Source organism: Sceloporus occidentalis, unplaced genomic scaffold, assembly GCF_023333645.1.
Source record: "Sceloporus occidentalis isolate IW3139 unplaced genomic scaffold, rSceOcc1.0.p SCAF_3, whole genome shotgun sequence".
NCBI lineage: Eukaryota > Metazoa > Chordata > Lepidosauria > Squamata > Phrynosomatidae > Sceloporus > Sceloporus occidentalis.
This window is the reverse complement of record NW_028316983.1, coordinates 199,873,269-199,893,861: the sequence shown is the minus strand read 5'-3', so window position 1 is coordinate 199,893,861 and position 20,593 is coordinate 199,873,269. Positions and strand designations below refer to the sequence as shown.

Genomic DNA, 20,593 nt, shown 5'->3' with positions numbered 1-20,593 from the left:
AGATGTGTCATTGTGGCAATGGTGCCATGACTGGAAATGTGGATTGCAATATTCATGACATCAAATATATGGCTTATGATATTGTAATGCCAGCCATCCAAGCTGTGTGTGCAGAAAACTTGAAAATGCTATTTTGTATGCAACAAATTCATTTTCTGTATAGAAAGCATATTTTTTTCTCTGGAAAAAAAAGCCATGTGAAATTTCATGCAGAATAAGTGTCTTGTCTGTTTAGGATGCTTCTTGTTGAAAAAAATGGTAAAAGCAAAACAAAACTGTGTTTCTCACATATCTGCTGACTCCTGAAAAGCATCAGTGTTTTAAAACCATTTCCCAATTTTTAAAAAAATTATTTCCATCCCAAATCAGTGAGAAGGAGAAGCATAAAACAAGGGTGCTGTGATGCACCACACGGCACATGGCTTCATGGTGCTGTGTCCACATGATGCAACACCAAAAGGAGCACCATAAAGCTGTGGTGTCATGGCTATCATACTCTTTCCACATTTTGCAGCTCCTTTTCGCACCTTGGAAAGGCCAGATCAGGGCCATGGCCCGTGGTTGCTGCAGCCCTGATCTGGCTGAATCCTTTTTCTGGAGGCTGGAGGCTGCACCTTTGGGGTTGTGTGAACAGCCTTTCAATCTCATGCTGGCCATACCACTCTGTTCACCTACTGAGTTTCAGTTGTAATCCAGTGGCCACCTGCTTTGCCTCTTCTTTTTTTGTAGGCTAGAAAATTCAAACTTCGTAACTCTTTGTTTAGGATTCCTTCTAGTTAGAAACAATAACCAAATTCACAGTGAATCCCTCACTATGCAAAACAAGACCAGCTTTTGCATAGTCAATCAACATACATATTCCAGGTAATACTTGGTTCATGATTTTTTTTCTCATATTGAATCACTGGAGGCTCAAAACCCATAGAGAAACAGTTTGCCTTCAATTACAGTGGACCCTTGCTTTACGCGGGGGATCTGTTCCGGATTCCCCACATAAAGCAAATTCTGTGCATGCTCAAGCCCCACTAAGATGAATGCAGTGCGCTCCCATGTGCAGTGTGGTGCATGTGCCACCAGCTCATACAGCATTCATCTAAATAGAGCCTCCCATCTGCGTGACCTCAAGTCCGCCTAAGAGAAGCCTGCGTGTGGGGTGGGCCGACTGTATATCAAAGCTTGGTTGGCCACAGTGAGAACTGTTACATGTTTAATGGGCTGCTATTCTGATGGGCAAACAGAACTCCTACTCAGCTGTCTGGACCTTGAGATAGATATGCAGTGCCATTACTGGATATAGTTTATCATCCTTACACAATCCCAAGTTGTTCTCAGCCCTCTTCTGGTGTTAGTGTCTCTGTCTTCAGGATATGGCTTTCCTGAATAAGTGCCCCTGGATAAGTGAAGGACCTGCCCTATTGTGACTACCAGCTTCTTTATACAAGAACCCAGGGAAAAAAAACTAATATTGATGCAGTATGGAGTGGCAAAACTTCTTATTATGAAATGTAATTCTCACCTCTGTTTCCTTCTCCTTTTCAGTGCCTGCAATATTGTGGGTGGTATTGCCTTGCACAAATCCTGTTCCATGGAAATTAGTGGCTATTCCAATCCATTCAACACCCCCAATTTTCCCTCAGTGGATCAAGGAAGCAATTTTCTTTTTTTCAGGGCAACACAATAGAATGAACAACAGTATCACGTATATCTCCTCCCATCTCCTGCCATTATCTAAACTATTCACATTCTTTACATGCTCTGTTATAGTTCTGGTTAGTGTTGGAAGCCAAGGACAAGCTTAGCACTCTGAGCCTCACCCTGGTAAGTACCCACAGCCCTGATGGCATTTGTTCTGGTTTGTGTGTGCTAGTGCTAGTTGATGAAATGATTCTTCAGTTTACAGAACAGGGTATCAGAAATCCTGTTGCTCCATCCTTAAATGTCTTAAGCAAGGAAGAATGTGTTCTGCTGAAGACACTGGCATGTGAAGGGCCCCACCAAACCTGTAATCCAAGGAGGAGTAGATGTAAGGAAATTGATAACATGTATTACTGTGATGTTGTCAGACCTGAGATGAACAGCCAGGTCTACCAATGAAAGTAAGGTCCTTCATGGTCCCCTGTCCTGTTAAATCATTGAGTGACTGACTGACTTGGATTATATTATATGAAGTGATCTAATAAAATGTAATAAAATAAATTATAATACTAAGATCATTTCAAGCAAAAATCTCATCAAGTTTAAAAGCAGTCATTGCATTCTAATCTGAAAAAAGTAAAAATGCATCCAGACATCCAAGCAGCTTCAATAAAAGAAATTGAAAACTTTTATATGTCACAACAAAAAGGAGTTAAATTGGATAGAGTTAAAAATAGGAAAAGAAAACATAAAAGAAAAATTTAGGGGAATAAATATGTCCTGGTTACATTTTATGCAAATAGAACAATTGTTTAAAAATTGGAAGAAAAAAATATAGAAAGGGGAAAATATACACAATTTGAACAAATAATCCAGAAAGGAAAATAAATTGAGGAAAATGAAAATTTGAAAGTTATAACTAATAAAATTTATAAAATATAAATGGAGAATAAGAGGAAAAAATTAAACCAAATTATTTAAAAAGAAATATGTGAAGATGAATTAGGATGTAAAATTTATGATAACGAATGGAATAAAATTTGGGAACAAAGACATTTGAAAAATTTATCGGTGTGAATCAAGGAAAATTTTTATAAATTGATCTGGAAATGGTATTTGACACCAGTGAGACTACATAATATAAACAAAGATAATTCAAAATATTGTTGGAGAGGCTGTCAGGAAGTAGGATCATATATGGTGGCAATGTAAATAAGTACAGTGGTCCCCCGGGTTACGAAATTAATTCGTTCCGCTGCCCTTTTCGTAACCCGGAAGGCTTTCGCAAGCCGAATTGCCATAGGCGCTAATGGGGAAAAGCTGCGATTTGGTGCGAAATAGCGCCGAAAAGCACCAAAAGTTTTTTCGTAACCCGAAAAAACTTTCGTAACGCGGAACAGTTTTTTTAAATAATTTTTTTTCGTAACCCGGGAATTTCGTAAGGCGGCGCATTCGTATCCCGGGGTACCACTGTACAAAAGTTTTGGGAAATAGTAATATTAGAGACAGAAAATATTATGAATGTAAAGATAGATAGAAAACCAAATATAGTATTATTATCAATATACAATGAAGTAGAATGGAAAAAAGAAGAAAAAAAAACTTGTAACAAATTTGTTTACTGCTGTGAGATTAATCACAGCAAGACATTTGAAAACAAAAATAAATGTGAAATTGGAGGACTGAAATTGGTATAAATTGGTATAAAGAAGTTTGGAAGTTAGCAATTAAAGACACATTAACATGTAAATTGAAAGTAAAAAAAGGATTATGGAAAAGAAATGATTTTGATGAAATCAAAGTCCTACATTTATTTATTTATTTATTTGGCTAGCCCTAATGGCTCTCAGAGCGGCTTACAATTATTATTTTTAATCAGACAGTTCCCTGCCTTCAGGCTTACAATCTAAAAGACATGAAACAAAAGGAGAAGGGGATGGTGGAGGAAAAGGGGATGAGGTCCAGTGGTTCTTCTCTCCCTCTGAGGCCTGGACCAAGGCAGATGGATTGGAGGGAGGGCTCTTCCTTCTTTCAGGCTAGCCCTGATGAAGCTGAACCTGCCTGGTGAACTCCCTCTCAGGCCAGTGGGTGGCAGTTATGGAGGGCGGAGTCTCTTCTTCCAGGCTTGTCCTGATGGAGCTGGACCTGTCTGGTGAACTCCCTCTCAGGCTGGCGGATGGCAGTTATGGAGGGCGGAGTCTCCTTCCTCTCAGGCTAGTCCTGATGGAGCTGGACCTGCCTGGTGAACTCCCTCTCAGGCCAGCGGGTGGCAGTTATGGAGGGCGGAGTCTCTTCTTCCAGGCTTGTCCTGATGGAGCTGGACCTGTCTGGTGAACTCCCTCTCAGGCTGGCGGATGGCAGTTATGGAGGGCGGAGTCTCCTTCTTCTCAGGCTAGTCCTGATGGAGCTGGACCTGCCTGGTGAACTCCCTCTCAGGCTGGCGGATGGCAGTTATGGAGGGCGGAGTCTCCTTCCTCTCAGGCTAGTCCTGATGGAGCTGGACCTGCCTGGTGAACTCCCTCTCAGGCTGGTGGATGGCAGTTATGGAGGGCAGAGTCTCCTTCCTCTCAGGCTAGTCCTGATGGAGCTGGACCTGCCTGGTGAACTCCCTCTCAGGCCAGTGGGTGGCAGTTATGGAGGGCGGAGTCTCTTCTTCCAGGCTTGTCCTGATGGAGCTGGACCTGTCTGGTGAACTCCCTCTCAGGCCGGTGGATGGCAGTTATGGAGGGCGGAGTCTCCTTCCTTCAGGCTGGCCCTGATTAAGCTGGACCTGCCTGGTGAACTCCCTCTCAGGCCGGTGGGTGGCAGTTATGGAGGGCGGAGTCTCCTTCCTTCAGGTTAGTCCTGATGAAGCTGGACCTGCCTGGTGAACTCCCTCTCAGGCCGGCGGATGGCAGTCATGGAGGGTGGAGTCTCTTTTTCCAGGCTTGCCCTGATGGAGCTGGACCTGCCTGGTGAACTCCCTCTCATGGTTTGGGTCCTGATTTCTTGTGGGAACGCCTTCTCCCATATCATCCTTCCCCTGCTGGGAAGAATCTGCTTCAACCAAAGAGGATTAGACTTTCGGCAGTGACCCAGCGTTCCTTTTCAGCAGTTGCTCCTAGACTCTAGAATGACCTGCCGGATGAGACCCATCAGATTACTACCTTGGAAATCTTTAAGAAGGCTATTAAGACGGAACTCTTCTGGCAGGCCTTTCCAGACTAGGTCCACCTTTATTTTCCTGCCTCCCCCCCCTTCACTTCTCTCCTTTTTTCTCCATCCCCTTTTCCATCCTATCTGTACCCCTGCTATACAGTTCTTTTTTTATATAAATCTTCTATTGATTTTAACTGTGATTTTATACTATTGTTTTAATATCTTTCTGGTTTAATTTCTTTTTAGTATTACTATGTTTTTATACTGGGGGAGAGGGAGAGGGAGAGGGGTTTTTAGAATTTTAACTGTATCCTGTTTTATTGTTGTAATCCGCTTGGATACCAAGTGATTGAACAGAATAATAATAATAATAATAATAATAATAATAATAATAATATATGGAAAAAATATTGAAAATGTACTAAGAAAAGAAGATGGGAAAACACCTCCACAGGAGGAGTTAAAATTTTGGATGGATTATAAAGAAGGGAATGGCTCTGGGGGTGGGGTGCACTGAGGTGATATTTAGTGTTGTTGTTTTTAAAATGAATAAGATGCAAAAGTACATGTATGTATGGAAAGAATATTAAAATTTGTTTTGTAAAATCTCAAAAATATTAATAAAACAAACAAAAAACCAAACAAAAAGTAGTTAGCATAAGACCATGAATTGCTGATTGAATCTATACAAGATCACAGGAAAATTGATATTAACATAAAGGATTTTTATAAGTTTTATTAGTGATATAAAAGCACAAGCAACATATTACAATGAGACAAAAACAACAATCCTACTAACCCAAGCATCTACAACCAAACCAAAACAGTAATTAACATAACATAACTTCTTGAACTTTGTCCTGATCTTCTATTTCATCTTAATTAATTGACCCAAGTGACCCTTATCCTATCATCTTACTATCCCAACCACTAATAATGTTAGAGTGGATTATTTCATACATTCTTTATAAATTAGATTATGTAATTCCATTTTTATTGTCTCTTACATATCACTAGCTTTAACTTACACATCAATGAAAATCATTATATTTTCATATATCCTAATTCTCCCCCTTACTTTTATAGATAATTTATCAGCAGATCCCAGTCCCTCCTGCCTTTTTCCCAAGAGTCTCATCTGAACAAACAGGTAAATTTGTCTATATCAATGTAATCTATTAATTTATTGAGCCATTCCTTACTATCAGGACATTCCCTTTTTTCCCCATTTTGCAAATAGTATGCGGTCTGCCATAGACATTTAGAACAAAAATTTGATTTATTTTTCACTGAATCATTAGTAGCCATGCTTAGTAAATATAGTTTGGGGTCAAAGTTCAGTTTGCAACTCATGATCTCTATAACTAATCCATGTATTGTCATCCAATATTTCATTGTCTCTTTACATTCCCACCAAAGATGTATAACTGAACAGCAGCTTTTGCACATTTCCAGCATTTATCACCTATGCTGCACCTTATAAAAATTATCTCTAAGACTGTAGCTTACAGTATATTTTAACCTTTTACCCCAAGTTTTCTCCCACTGTGCCAGAGGTGTATTTTGCTTCAAATCTTGGGACCATTTAATCATGCTTTCCTTGATGATGTCCTGTTCCTGATCACATTTCAACAGAAGCTTATAGTATTTTGATATTTTACTAGTGTCTTTTGATTTCATTATATTTTCAAACTCCTGTTCAACATTGGCAATGCCAAAGGTTGCATTATCATAAATTAATCTTTCCCTGAGTTGTATATAAATAAACCAACCACCATAATAGCACTCTTCTTCCTTTTTTAATTTTTTTTAATTTTTTTTTAAAAATTATTGATTAAAACTTTCAAATGGTACAGTTGTAGTCGCCGAAAATAAAAAAATAGAAGATTCTTCCAGTTCTTGTTGTGATTTAAATATTTTTTGGCAAACAGATGCCTTGCCCCAGTCCAGCTTAAAACAGGTGGCTCTGAGCTATCCCCTTTGGGCTTTCTGTATCCCCTCTTGGACTTCCTGTATGGCTGGATTATTAAAGGATTTAAATAATTTATTTCGTCTGTCTTGATATTATTGCTCTTATATAATTTCCTATAGAATTCTGACATAATCTGCTTCGAGTCATCCTGATCTGCACAAATGTTTTCATTTCTTCTCAATTGCATAATTGCTTTATTTTCTTTCTGTTTCCTTAATTTATATGCCTAAAATTTACCTGGTTTATTGCCAAACTGAAAATATTTTTGCTGACTATATTTCATTTTTGTACTGATTTCATCTGTCATTGTTAACCATTTTTGTTTTTGAATGTTCTTAATTTCCTCAAGCATAGTTTTATTTGAGGGGTTTCCCTTTAATTGAGACCTTTTATCATTTAGGTCCTTTTGTAGTTCATCCATTACTGCATTCTTCTTTTTCCTCCATTCACTCTCTTTTAAAATAATAATAATAAAAAACCATCATCACTGCCTTGGAGGCTTACCAAATAACCTCCATACTAGTGTCTTGCTTTTATTTTTCTATAAAAAAATGTTTAAGTATTCTTCTCCCTCTCTTACCGCTTTAGCATCCTTCCATAGTAACTCATTCAGTCTCCATTTGAAATTTTGTATCTTATAGCACATTTCCATCCATATGGGGTTATGATCTCACATCAAATTAGGCTTCACTCCAACAAAATTCACTTTCATAGTAAAATTAACCAAGAGGAAAAATAATGTCCTATCTTGCTGATGATTTGCATAGCTCCAAAAAGAAAATATATTCTCTTGCTTGGTCATATTTCACTCTCCATGCATCAGCTAAGAAAAAAAAATTGTTCATATCGAAAAAAGCCTTTGGATAATTTCCCTTGGCTATGCCTTATTCATTTTTCTGAAATCTATCTAGCTGTGGTTCTATAACCCCTCTGAAATAACCCATTCGAATCAATGAGTCATAACTTAAACATTGTATTTGATTAATCAATTCTCTATAAAAAATTCCTTTATTTTCTGTTGGGGCATATAACGAACAACCTTTCTATTGTGGCAGGTGCTTGGGACTTTTGTTATCCCACTGCTGCCACCAAATTATGTGATGCACTCCACACCACAGTCTATTCCTATTCCTGTCTTTAACATATAGTAGCGTGTGCTTGTGTTTTGAAACTCAGGCCAAGCAGTTTTTTAAAACAATAATAAAAGTTTATTTGAATAACAGAAGTATATTGAGTATCTTTAATGTACAGTTGTTATTGTATCTTTATTTAGAAAATTAGTTACCGATATCTCACTACTCTCTCTCTCAGTAGTAAACCAAAGTCAGCCACGCAGGCTATGAAATCCCTCAGGATCCTAATAACGCCAAAACTCCCTTCCTAGAGTTGGGTTATCTCCGAGTCCTTCAGTTTCAGACTCTTCCCAAAGATAGTCCCTCTCTGGACATAACAAGATCTATCAGGTTATAAGCCCCTCACACGGGACTTAAACCTCAGTTCCCCTCTGGAACTCATAAAACTATGTCCACTCTCTGGACTCAACAGAACCCTATCCCACCATTCCCTCAGGAACTTCTGGAACGCAGTCCTCTCTTGGACTCAACTGTTCTCTCAACTGTCAAATCCCAACTGTCTCTCTTTTCTAATAGCTCAGAATTTTCAAAAGTCCCAGCCCACATTCTTTTGGCTGGTCTTCAGCTGCCTTCTGATTGGTCAGCCGGGTGTTCTATGCACCACACATATATTCCCAAAACTAAAGTTTTTTTTCACCCATTATGTCCATTTGTACCCCAACATAGTGACTTTCGGAATCCTTAAGTATTTCTTTAGTCTCATATTTAGCTTTGATATACAGTACCACCCCCCTTTTTTCTTATATCGAAAGGTGTCAATACATACTCAAAGCCTAATTTGATGTTTTTAAGATAGTTACTATTCTCTCTTTTGATCTTAATTTCTTGTAAACGAGTCAAAATCATTATTCAGTTTTGACAAATAATGAAATATTTTCTTTCTTTTAATTACATTGTTTAATCCTTTTACATTCCAGGATAGAGCTTTAAAATGTCTGCTCATTATTATCTGAGCCTATACTCTGTTCCTTGGAATCTCCTCTTACATTTTCTTCAGTGTTAGTACACTCTTCTTCTTCCTCAGTCTGTACTTGTTCTTTCTAAATTTCTCCTCTAGTCTCTATTTCAGTTAAATTTATAATTTTCTTCTTTTTGTCTTTTCCTCTATTCCTATTATTAAATCTATCAATAATTTTTTCCTCCAGTCCTTCCTTGCTTAATTCCTCTCTATTTTTGTTTGGTACATTATTTTCTTTGACCTTATTTCTTTGTTATTTAAGTTCCTTTCATCCTTTGTATGTCTTTTAAATTAAATTTTGAGTTTAAAACACATATAGGAATTTTATGGCATCTCCTAGAGATGTAGATCTTCATTAAGTTTCTTCTTGAAAGTTACAACTAATAATTTAATCTTTTTCTTCCTGCTGCAAGAAAGTATTTGAAAACTACACAGTTTTAAAGACTGTTTGCAATTCAGGACATTACGTGCAAAATTTGCATGTGGTGAACAGAAAACAGCATTTTCTGCACAGGAAACCTTTTCTGCATGAAAAATAATATTCCTACATATATATACTAATTTCTATGCAGAAAATACTGTTTTCTTCAAAATAAGAAACTGTAATTGGGAATTTGTTCTGAGTAAAGTTCACACATCATTATTTTGCACAGAAAACAATATTTTATAATGGGAAACAGAATAATAATATACAGAAATATTAATTGCTGCATTGAAACACTCTTTTCTATGCAGAAAATGCTGTTTTCTATCCAAATCAACCATGTGTGAATCTTTCTTAGAACAAATTGCCAGCTACAACTTTTTTTCTTCACAGAAAACAGCATTTTCTGTTCAGGAATCAATATGTCTGGATTATATTATCATGATCCATGCATAAAATACTGTTTCCTGCATAGAAAATGATGTTTTCTGGATGAAACAACCTAAAGCAGACCTAGTGTATCCATATAGTTGCAATTTCAGAAGATGGTTTGTTTCTAATCTGAATGAAAACCTGTAAAAATGTAGGGCCAAAATCATGTAAGGAAAAAAGGTAACCAAAGATTAAAAATGCCAAACCAAATTCTGGGTTTAACTTTATATAGTCCAACATCTACTCAAAGTCAACATTCAGGATCTAATGATGTACATAGAAGATAGCTCTCAAGAATCTTGAGCAGCAAATGTATCACATCACTGCTATTTGCTTGAAAGGCAATTATAAGATATCTTTTGAGTACCATAATCATTCATAGACCTTCCATAGCCTCAGTGCATTCTGATAAAAAAATATAATGTTTGCTTTCTAGCAACTTATTTGCCACTTTTAAGCATGACAATATTGTGAAACTGATCATATGCTCTCTTTACGTTTATGAGACAGACAGAGCTAAGACAGAAGTACCATATTATTAGTATGTAATAACACTGATCAAATGAAAGTTAGGGTTGTCACTGGCAGAAACTAGTGATTTTATATCAAAGTATACACCCTTGCTTTACACACCTGGACACAGGAACAATAATACAGAGAGAACCCTCTGGGTTGCATCTGATATTTGGGTTTGTGCTTTTACATAGCTTGCACATAAACAGAGGTAACCAGTGTTCCACTCTAGAGGTCTTAAATTTAAGCCATAATTTATCTTTTGAGATGGAATCAATAGCAGATTTAGGCTGTGAACAGGCCTATTGGCATATTTCTCCATTTCAGCCCTTAAATCTGACTGCTCATCCATCAAGATATTTTCATCTTCTATCCATGTCAGAAGTGTCCAGTAGAGATGTCTTGCATAAAGTTTGTTCATTCTAATTAGTAGACTGACTGGGTAGTAATTCATTGTCAAAAGGGGAAACAATTACAGCCATTCCCATCAGAAGGCAGAAAAAAATGTGTATGTAATGAAAAGTTTGCCAGCATTGATGTCTAGCTGTCAGTATTTTTCTTTATTACCTCTGGGGGAAAGTAAGCACAGCCTTGTGCCTCGCCTAATATTAATTAGTTTGCTAGACTGATTACCTCAGGGCTTGCAACAAACAGTCTTTCAGACATAAGCTTTGGCATGAATTCTGCCTGGAGGGTATTTGTCTCCTCTCCCATGTAAAACACAGGAATAACCTTCCTGTAGCCAGAGGTGCTTGCTGTGAGATACCAGCATCCTTACACTGGCAAGCAGGAAGGCAAACCTTTCTAAAATATTACAGAAATTTATTTAAAGAACATAAAATTAAAGAGGAAAAGATAGTGAAATATTTAGATAAACAAAATATAACTAAATTAATGGAAGAACAAAGCTGCACGCTCCCGAACCCTAATTTTGGCCCAAGGATGGCGCTTCCTGCCCATCTGTCCTGGGCCTAAGATACTTAATTGTAATCTATGACATTTACAAAGGAATCTAACTCTTTTACTTTAATCTTCAGTTTTTGAGCATATGTCTTAGAGTTCTTACAAAAGTTTGTGTCTTTAGCCACTACTGCCTTTACTCGTTAATCAGAATTCCTAGCAGCATGCACATATACACATAAACTCTCCATCATCTGGGTGGAAACCTAATGATAGCACAGAATAAGACTTTGGCAATCTGTTTAGGAGTACTCCTATCTTGCAATTCCTGAGTATGTTTGAAGCACATGATAACAACTAGCTTGTATTCATCTCGCCAGAGATGTTCAGATTGTTCTGATCAACAACAAATGATCAAACCAGAATCCTGAAATTTATTACATACTTTCATTTCAGTGAAACTATGCTCTTTGAGGATTGGCTTAGGCAGCTGAGTATGTTTAGCCTGCAGAATAGAAGGTTAAGGGGTGACATAATAGTCATGTTTAAATATTTGAATGGCTGTCATATTGAGGATGAAGCAAGCTTGTTTGCTGCTGCTGCAGAGACTAGGAACTTCATCACATGAAGAAAATTGGAGGGTTAAAGTGGGGGCAATGCAGGGTCATTCAGGGTTTTAGAGATAACTTTACAGTTGCTTATCATATGATGCTTCACCCAATCCGGAGAGAATTTAGGGAGAATGGTAGGTGAATCAAGAAATGAGCAAATTCACAAAATTACCGGATTTACGTATCCATTTTGCTTGTGAATTCACTCCCTTCATGTCATGACAGTCATGTGGAAAGCAAGCCTCAGATGATGTCATTTCCCAGGGTGCCTTGCTATGTCAAAGAGGGAGAATGGTCTCCTCCCTTAAAGGGATACACACACACACACACACACACACACACACACACACTTGTCTCTTTAGGGTCACCCGCTGCTTTCCTCCTCTCATTAAGGGCAAAGCTGATGGGAGAAAGCAGAGAGAGGACATTTTGTAAGTCCTACTGGACAGGAGGGAGAAGTGGAGGACATGCCCTGGAAAAGGAGGGCATCTGGGAGTGTCAGTGGAATGAGGCAGACTTATGGACCTAGCCCCCTCTTCTCTCTCTCTCTCTCTCTCGTGTGTGTGTGTCTCTCTGGTTCTACGGAGTTTGCAAAGGGGAGCATCATTCTGCCTCCCTCTCACATGGTTTCTGGGTCTTTGGAGGCAAAGAGGATACCCCCCTCGGTTTCCCCTCACTCTCTTGGGTATGTGGGGGGGGGGGGCACTTGGGGAAATGGCAGTATGGAGCATGCTCAGAAAAGGTATTTCTATGCTGGCAATGGGCATTTGTCTCCGTTTGATACCCAAATTCGTAACTGATCCTAATTAATGTGCCTTTAATCCCTTGTTGGGCTCTTGTGTGTGATAACAATTAGTAAATGGGCTTGCTTTTCTGAGATGGCACCACTTTGACCATTTTTGGGATGCACGCACATAGGTCCGTATGTGAAAAAGACCTAGGACATGGAGTAATGGATTCAACCTTCAAGAAAAGAGATTCCACCTCAACATTAGGAGGAACTTTATGGCAGGAAGAGCTGCCTCAGAGAGTAGTGAAGTCTCTTTCTTTGGGGGTGTGTAAACAGAGGTTGAATGACCATCTGTTGGGAGTGCTTCCCCCCTCCCAATTTTTTTGCATTAAATTTACATTAAAAACATTTACATATAATCAAATATACAATCTATAAACATGATAACAGTGAAACAATAGAATTACATAGGAAAGGAGGGAAAGAGAAAAAAGAGGATAAAAAAGTAAAGATAGGGCCAGTACAGACCACCCCTTTTAGGGCAGTCTGTAAGAACCTGTTTTTGGTCCGTAGCATTGCTGTAGCAACCAAACTGTTCGGCAACACTGCAGACCAAAAAAGGAGCCACCTAGAGCAGCTCCTTTTTGGGATGTCATAAGGGCTGCATCACAAGCCTTACAACGTCTTGTCCTTTGCATGACACGTGGGCCCTGCAACACCCACATGTCATGCACACACACCCCATGTGGGCAGGGTGGCACTGCAATGGCACCACCCACACGTAGGAGAGCTCGGGACCATGTGGTTGGTGTGTGGTCCCGAGCCCTACTGTCACCGCCAGGATGTCACGTCCTGATGTTCTCAACCGGGCCATAAGTAAAGAACGAAAAGAGTAGGAAGGTAAAGAGAAAGATAAAACAAAAAAGAGCAGAAAGAAAAAGAAAAGAAGAAGAAGAAGAAAGAGAGAGAGAGAGAGAGAATACACGTACAATAATACCATTTGGAACTTCCTCAAGCTGGTCTAATCTAATTCTTATTCTCTCACAAATTTCCTTGTATATCAGTATTTTCCAATACCTAGGAGGTTTTCCTAGAGCAACAGTCCCCTAGTCTCACCATCTGGAATCTTCCCAAGAGATTGGATCGGAACCACTGGAGCACAGTGCCCCCAATATCTAATTCTCTTAGGTGTTCCAGAAGGATACCATGGTCGATGGTATCGAAGGCCGCTGAAATGTCCAAGAGCACCAACAGGGTCACACTTCCCCTGTCGATGCCCAGACGGAGATCATCGACTAAGGCGACCATGGCAGTCTCAACTCCATATCCTGCTGAAGCCAGTTTGAAATGAGTCCAGATAATCGGTTTCATCCAAGACAGCTTGGAGTTGGAAAGCAACCATCCTCTCGATCACCTTGCCCAAGAATGGTGATAAGGAGACCGGTCTATAGTTATTTCTCAACAGGGGATCTAGGAAGGGTTTCTTTAGAATTGGTTTCACAATTGCCTGTTTTAAGGTAGATGGAAATGAACCCTCCTGTAGAGATGCATTAATTATAAGATGTAATGATGTCTTTATTGCATCTCCTCCTGGATGGTCAACCAAGAAGGGCAAGGGTCAAGAGGGCAAGTTGTCTTCCTTACAGCTCCACAGCTGTTACAGCTACTGTTAGTCACTGTAACAGTCGGAGACATAGAAAATAGATCTGGGTGACATCAGCGTACTGATAACACCACGCCCCATGTCTCCAGATGATCTCTCCCAGTGGCGTCATGTAAATGTTGAGCATCATGGAGGACAGAATGGCATCCTGAGGGATGCCAGATGTCAGCTCTCTTTTAGAAGAGGGGTTGGACGAGATGACCCTTGGGAATCTCTTCCAATGCTAGGATTTCACCCCTGCCCCTTCTTCTCTTCTGTGAGAATTTGCATAGGAGAGCATGATGAGAAAGGGGAGCATGATGAGAAAGTATCCACCACCATCTACACACAAAATGCTCTCTCCTTTTGTTCTCATTTGTTTTTCAAAGCAAAGCTGCGGGCAAATATGGGGACGGACATCACCCTAACAAAAGAAATAGTCTCTGGTAAACCCCAATATGAATGGTAGTTTTGCTTATGCAAAATACACAAAACCTGGCCATCAAATTGTCAGCTGAAAGGTCCCATCCCTTCACTTCATTTGGAGATGATTAAAAACCAAAATTCTTATTCATTGTTCGTGAACTGCTAATAATTTCTTCTCTTTAAAAAGCTTATGAAATCTTTGAATAACATATATTTCATATGTTTATCAAATTTTGATGAGAATTCTTTACAACACTAGTTTCCAGTTGTTTCACCATTTTGATCACCGTCCTCTGGAGATGCGTTGTAATAAAATAAAATGAAAACTAAGTCAAATTACTAAAAACCGTTGTACTAGAGCAGGGGTCGGCAACCCCCGGCCTGTGGGCCACATGAGGCCCGCCAAGGCCGGGAGACCGGCCCGAGCCCGGTCCTGCCACTGATTGCCAAAGGCCCCACACCGGCGGCAATCGGCGGCAGGACTGGGCCTCTCGCGTGGGGCCTTTGGCCTCTCGCGTGAGAGGTCAAAGGCCCCTCCCCTCCCACAAGAGCCAAAGGCCCTGCCTCTCGTGCGAGGGTGTGTGGCTTTTGGCCTCTCGCATGAGCGGCCCTCAGCCGGCGACAGGAAGGGCCAAAGAGCCCCGCTCGAGCGAGGCTCCTTGGCCCTGCCTGGTTCTGTCCGCCGGAGGAGTGGGCGGGCAGGGCCAAAGAGCCCCGCTCTTTGGCCCTGCCTGGCTCCCTCCGCCGGCGGAGCGGGAAGGGCGCGGGGGTCCTCCTCCTCCTTCCCTCCCTTCCCGTGGCTGCCAGACAGCCGCAGGCAGGAAAGGAAGGGGCCAGGGAAAGAGGAGGAAGAGGAGGCGGAGAGGGAGGAAGGAAGGAGCAGGAGGAGGAGGGAGGAAGAGAAGGAGGAGGAGAAGAAGGGAGGAAGGAAGGAGGAAGGAAGGAAAAGGAGGAGGGGGGAGGAAGGAAGGAGCCGGAGGAGGAGGAAGCAGAAGAGGAGGAGGAGGATTTCTGTTCCATTTGGTGAGTGTGACTTTCCAAAGTGCATTTCTTTGTATTTTCGGTGCATTTAATGCTAAAAGGTCTGCTGTAACAATGATAGTGATGATGATGATGATGATGATGATGATGATGATGATGGTGATATTGATATCAGCCAGCTTCTGAGGCCCAAATGTCCTCCATTTTGATCATGCCTAACAAACATGCATTTATATTAACTTTTTTAAAAAAAATCATCAAATTGTTTCGCATGTCCTCCATTTTTTAAAAATGTGTCCTCCATTTGAAAATGTCCTATATTATTTTGGCTTCGGCCCCCCAGTTGTCTGAGGGACAGCAACCCGGCCCCCAGCTCAAAAAGGTTGCCTACCCCTGTACTAGAGTGATAGGGTAGGGAAGGGAGGGGAGGGGAGGATTAGGAATTAGAAATTTTCTGGACGCTTATCAAAGGCTGACAGGAAGAAGGATCCTTAATGGAAAGATGAATCCAAGTGATGGAAGTATTCTCAAACTACACCAGAGTTTTACCAGTAAATATCCTGATTAAAAAAAAACTGGCTTAAGGAGTCTGAGAAGAGTGATAGCTTTAGACCAATTGAAAGATGGATTTCGAAATGAGAAAAAGGGAAGAATACCTTTCTGTGTTTCAGCATCCCTGTTTCTACTTCTACATTGATGTCTTATAGTGATAGGTATAAGGCTACACAAGAACTCAGTGTCTCTATTAAGAAATATCAAGATGTTCTCTTGATTGCATTATTGTTGTTGTTCTTATTGCAGTTGTTGTTAATTGCCTTCTTGACTCATGGCGACACTGTGGATAAAACACCTCCAATACCCTATCCTTTACTGCTCTGCTTAAGTCTTCTAGATTCATGCTCATGACCTCCTTAATTCAGTCTAGCAATCTGGCATGTGGTCTTCCTCTCTTTCTGCTACCCTCAGCCTTGCCTAATATTATTGTCTTTTCTAATGAGTCATACCTTCTCATGATGTGACCAAAGTATGACAGCCTCAGTTTGATCATCTTGACTTCCAGGGAGATTTCAGGCTTGGCCTGTTCAAGGATTTGTTTGCCTTTTTGACTATCATCAGCACTCTTCTCCAGCACTACATCTCAAATGGGTTTTCTTTTTATCCACTTTTTCACTGTCCAGCTCTCACATCCATACATAGTGATGAGGAATACCATGGCTTGGATGATTTTAATTTTTGTGCTAAGTTATATATCTTTGCTCTTTAAGATCTTGTCTAATTCTTTCAATGCTGCCTTTCCCATTCGTAGTCTTCTTTTTATCTCTTGACTATAGTCGCCATTCTATCAATGTTTGATCCAAGGTACAAGAAATCTTTGTTTTGATTTGCTCACTATCTAGATTGAATTTATGTAGATCCTCCATGGACATTATTTTTGTTTTCTTTATGTTCAGCATCAAGCCTGCCTTGGCATTTTCTTCCTTGACCTTCCCCAATAAATATTCATGATATTTTCCACCAGTAATATGGTGTCGTCCACATATCTTAGAAGAGTGTTAATGTTCCTTCCTCCTATCTTTACTCCTCCTTTTTCTATGTATGATGTTTTCTGTGTAGAGTTTAACTATGGCCTGTTATAGACTGCCAAAATAAAGCTGCTCCGGGTCTCTTTGGAGGTATGCTATATAAATGATGCATGGGTCCTAGGAGTCCGGAAGTCGCGCCAAAGCCACACTCCATTCCTAAACACTGGAGTGCAGCTTTGGTGCAGCTTCCAGATTCTTAGGATGCATGCGTCATTTAAATAGGATGCATGCATCTTAGGATGCATGCATCATTTAAATAGCATACCTCCAAAGAGACCAAAAGCAGCTTTATTTTGGCAGTCTGTAACAGGTATAATTAAACAAGTACAGCGATAAAATGCAGCCTTGCTTGACCCTCTTGCCAATTGGAAACCAATTCTGTGTTCCATAATTTAAAGCATAGTTTTGCTTGCATGTGAAATTAATGCTACAGCCCTATAGTTGCTTGCACTCTTTTGTGTCTTCTCTTTTTCTGCAGATGAGGATGTATGGCAAGCATTTTCACACTGTTGGCCAGGGTTTTGTTCTCCATATTTGTTGGGATATTTTAATTAACACTATATTTATTTTATTTTATTTCTATGTGACCTTTCTCCCAAAAGGGACCCAATGTGGCTCACAATATAAAAACATTAAAAAAAAAGTTAAAACCAACTAATTAAAACACTACAAAGTTAAAATTTAAACATCCAAAAATTAAAAAAAAAACATAATCTAAAACATTCCTCTCCAAATAAAACCAAGCTTGCCTGATTTTGAAAGGCCTGCCTGCATAGAAATGTTTTTACCTGGTGGTGAAAGGTTGCTTCTGATATAATTGCTTTTGTATGTGTGAACTGTAGCAATTCAACTGGACTATCATCCTTCTGCCTCTGATGTTATGGTTACTTAGATTTATGATGTTTCTCCTATCTGTCAATAATTCCCTTTTCTTATTTACTGAAAGGCCAATGTTAAGATTGTCAGTGCAACTGCTGGGGTCCAACAACCACTGTCAGCAACTCAAACAAGTCCTGGGGTTAAATCAGACCCTTGAAGCAGAGCTGGCAATTTCCAGAAGCTGAAGCGTGGCTCCAAAGTCCAATTGGGATGACAGCAACTGGATGTCCAGCAACGCAGGAACCTCCAGGGACACACAGCAAACTGATGCTGTAGCTTTTTCTGATAAACCACCAGAGAAACAAAGTCCCCAAAGTGCTCTTTATTCACAGTGCTATAATACAAAACCAGACCTCTAAAACTCCAAACCATACCAATCCAACTCCTACTTCAAAACCACACGCTATCCCTGGCAACCCCTGGGTTTATATAGTCTCCAGACCATGTAGTCTCCTAAACCCAGTGAGTTCAGGTGTGTAACCATGTCATGTGTCTCCTGTGCAATCCAGACACATGGTTTCATCATCCATGGCTACGTGCACTTGGACACTGAAGAGTCCTTGACACAATGAGCTTCAGCTGTGCTGATCAGCCTTGCCACTCTGCTGAATGCTCATGGCCTAACACACACACATCAAGCATTTCCCTGTGTGCTGTGTTTTAACCCTTCAAATCCCTGACAAAGATAACAGGGAAGGGGCACATATTCATTAATACACTTTGAGTTGGAACTACACATGAGAGGAAAGGGGGACCCAGCGCTCTCCTCCCATCTCCTGCCCAAATTCCAACGAGGGCCAGCTGGAGGATGCCATGGCAACTGAGGCTAGCACTTATAAGTCTCAGGGCTTGCCTCAGGAAGACCTCTCCTCCAGCCATGAGAGGGAAGGGGGACCCAGCGCTCTCCTCCCATCTCCTGCCCAATTTCCAACGAGGGTCAGCTGGAGGACGCTGAAGGAACTCACCCTCCCTTAGAGTTTGTTTTAATTATTTAATTGCAAGGAATGCTTATTGTTAGTTTTTTCCTTTCACTTGTTTTGCTTTATTAACTGCTATGTATTTTGTTATGTAATTTGCTGCTGTTGATTTGTTATATATTTTGTTTTTATCTACTGCTATTGTTGATTGTATCTTAATTTATTGTTATTGTTCAATATGCTGCTATGTTATATCTCTTTTTATTTCATGTTTATTGTTATTGCTTACTTTGTATTATTCCTCTGTTGTACGCTGCCCGGATTCCCAGTGATTGGGCGGCATATAAATAAATCTTCTTCTTCTTCTTCTTCTTCTTCTTCTTCTTACTACACATAGACCTAGTGTTTAGTAGTAACAGTAATAATAATGATTTTTTAAAAACTGTATCAGAAAACAATATTGTATACACCAATAAAAGCTATTTGCAATAACCCAGAAGGCAGTAATAATGTCACCTAGTAGTATGACTTTCCAGCACAGTTTTGTGTGGTCATCTTTGTTCATGAAAATGAAGGTTTTCCCTTGGATTTTTTTTTTTTTTTTGTATTTTTTAAAGATGGAAACCATATCAAATAGTAAAATGTCCTAATATTTACCCCATTATAAATTGGTCATTTATATCAGTGTTAGTAAAACAGAATATCATTATGTCTGGAAAAATGTGGACTAAAGATATAAAATTTACTTTATGCAGTAATTTCAAAGAAAATACATTTAAAATGATGTACAATGGTACCTAACTCCAAATAAGTTGTTCAAAATGTCTAAGAATTTTCAAATCAATGTGGGGTTGGCAAGATAAGGAATGTACTTTTTCATATCTGGTGAAGTTTTAAGAAAGCAAAAACCTATTGCTCTAAGTAGATTTATATGTTAATTCAAAAACATCTTAAAGGTACAATTTGCAATGTTACTAGAAATGTTTCTGTTGGATATTTTGGATAGAGAATTGAATAGCAAACATGGGCCACTCTTCAGATACATGATAGGTGCAAGAACTTTGTTCACTCAAGCTTGGAAACAGAGTCAAGCTCCATCGATGGATTGTTCAGGTAGCCAAATTTTCCAAAATTGCAAAAATAACATGATTTTAAGGGATAAATCAGTTAAGGATTTTGTGAAAGACTGAAAACAATGTATGGATTTTGGATAAATAATTTGTTAATTACCTCAGTAATTTAATTTAGTTGGAGTTATCAAGGTAGAATAACATACTTCTTTGCTTTTGGGTTTGTCTTTTTCTCATTACATTTTGGTTTGGGGAGGGCTCAGAATTCTATCATGTTTTAGTTAGTTATATTTAATGTATTAGTTGGTTTATTCTTTTTGTTTATTTATTGCTTTAATATAGCATGTTAGTATATAATGTGAGTATGGTGTTTTAGTTTCAGTTTATTTTTAGATGTATATGCACTCACACACAGACTTGTATGTATGGTTATCTTTTATCTTCTCCTTTTTCTTTTATCATTCATTCTGAATGCTTCTTTATGTTGAATTATACTGTCTGTATCAAAACTAACACACACACACATTTGAAAATGAAAAAAAAAAAATCAGAAGCAAGCAAGGCCAGTGAGTTTCTGCTAGAGAACAGCTTTATTTGGTTAAGGAAGAATCTAGAACAAGAGTATAAATAATATATTCAGATGGAAGAC

The 20,593-nt window shown here is 39.3% G+C and overlaps 1 long non-coding RNA gene across 1 annotated transcript; it reads left to right on the top strand.

Annotated features, from left to right (window-relative positions):
- Positions 1-1,197: 1,197 nt before the first annotated feature.
- LOC149317326 (uncharacterized) lies at positions 1,198-19,060 on the top strand. The gene is made up of 3 exons (XR_016280740.1): positions 1,198-1,818; positions 5,860-5,923; positions 18,025-19,060. It is a non-coding gene; the product is annotated as an uncharacterized LOC149317326 (long non-coding RNA).
- Positions 19,061-20,593: the final 1,533 nt, after the last annotated feature.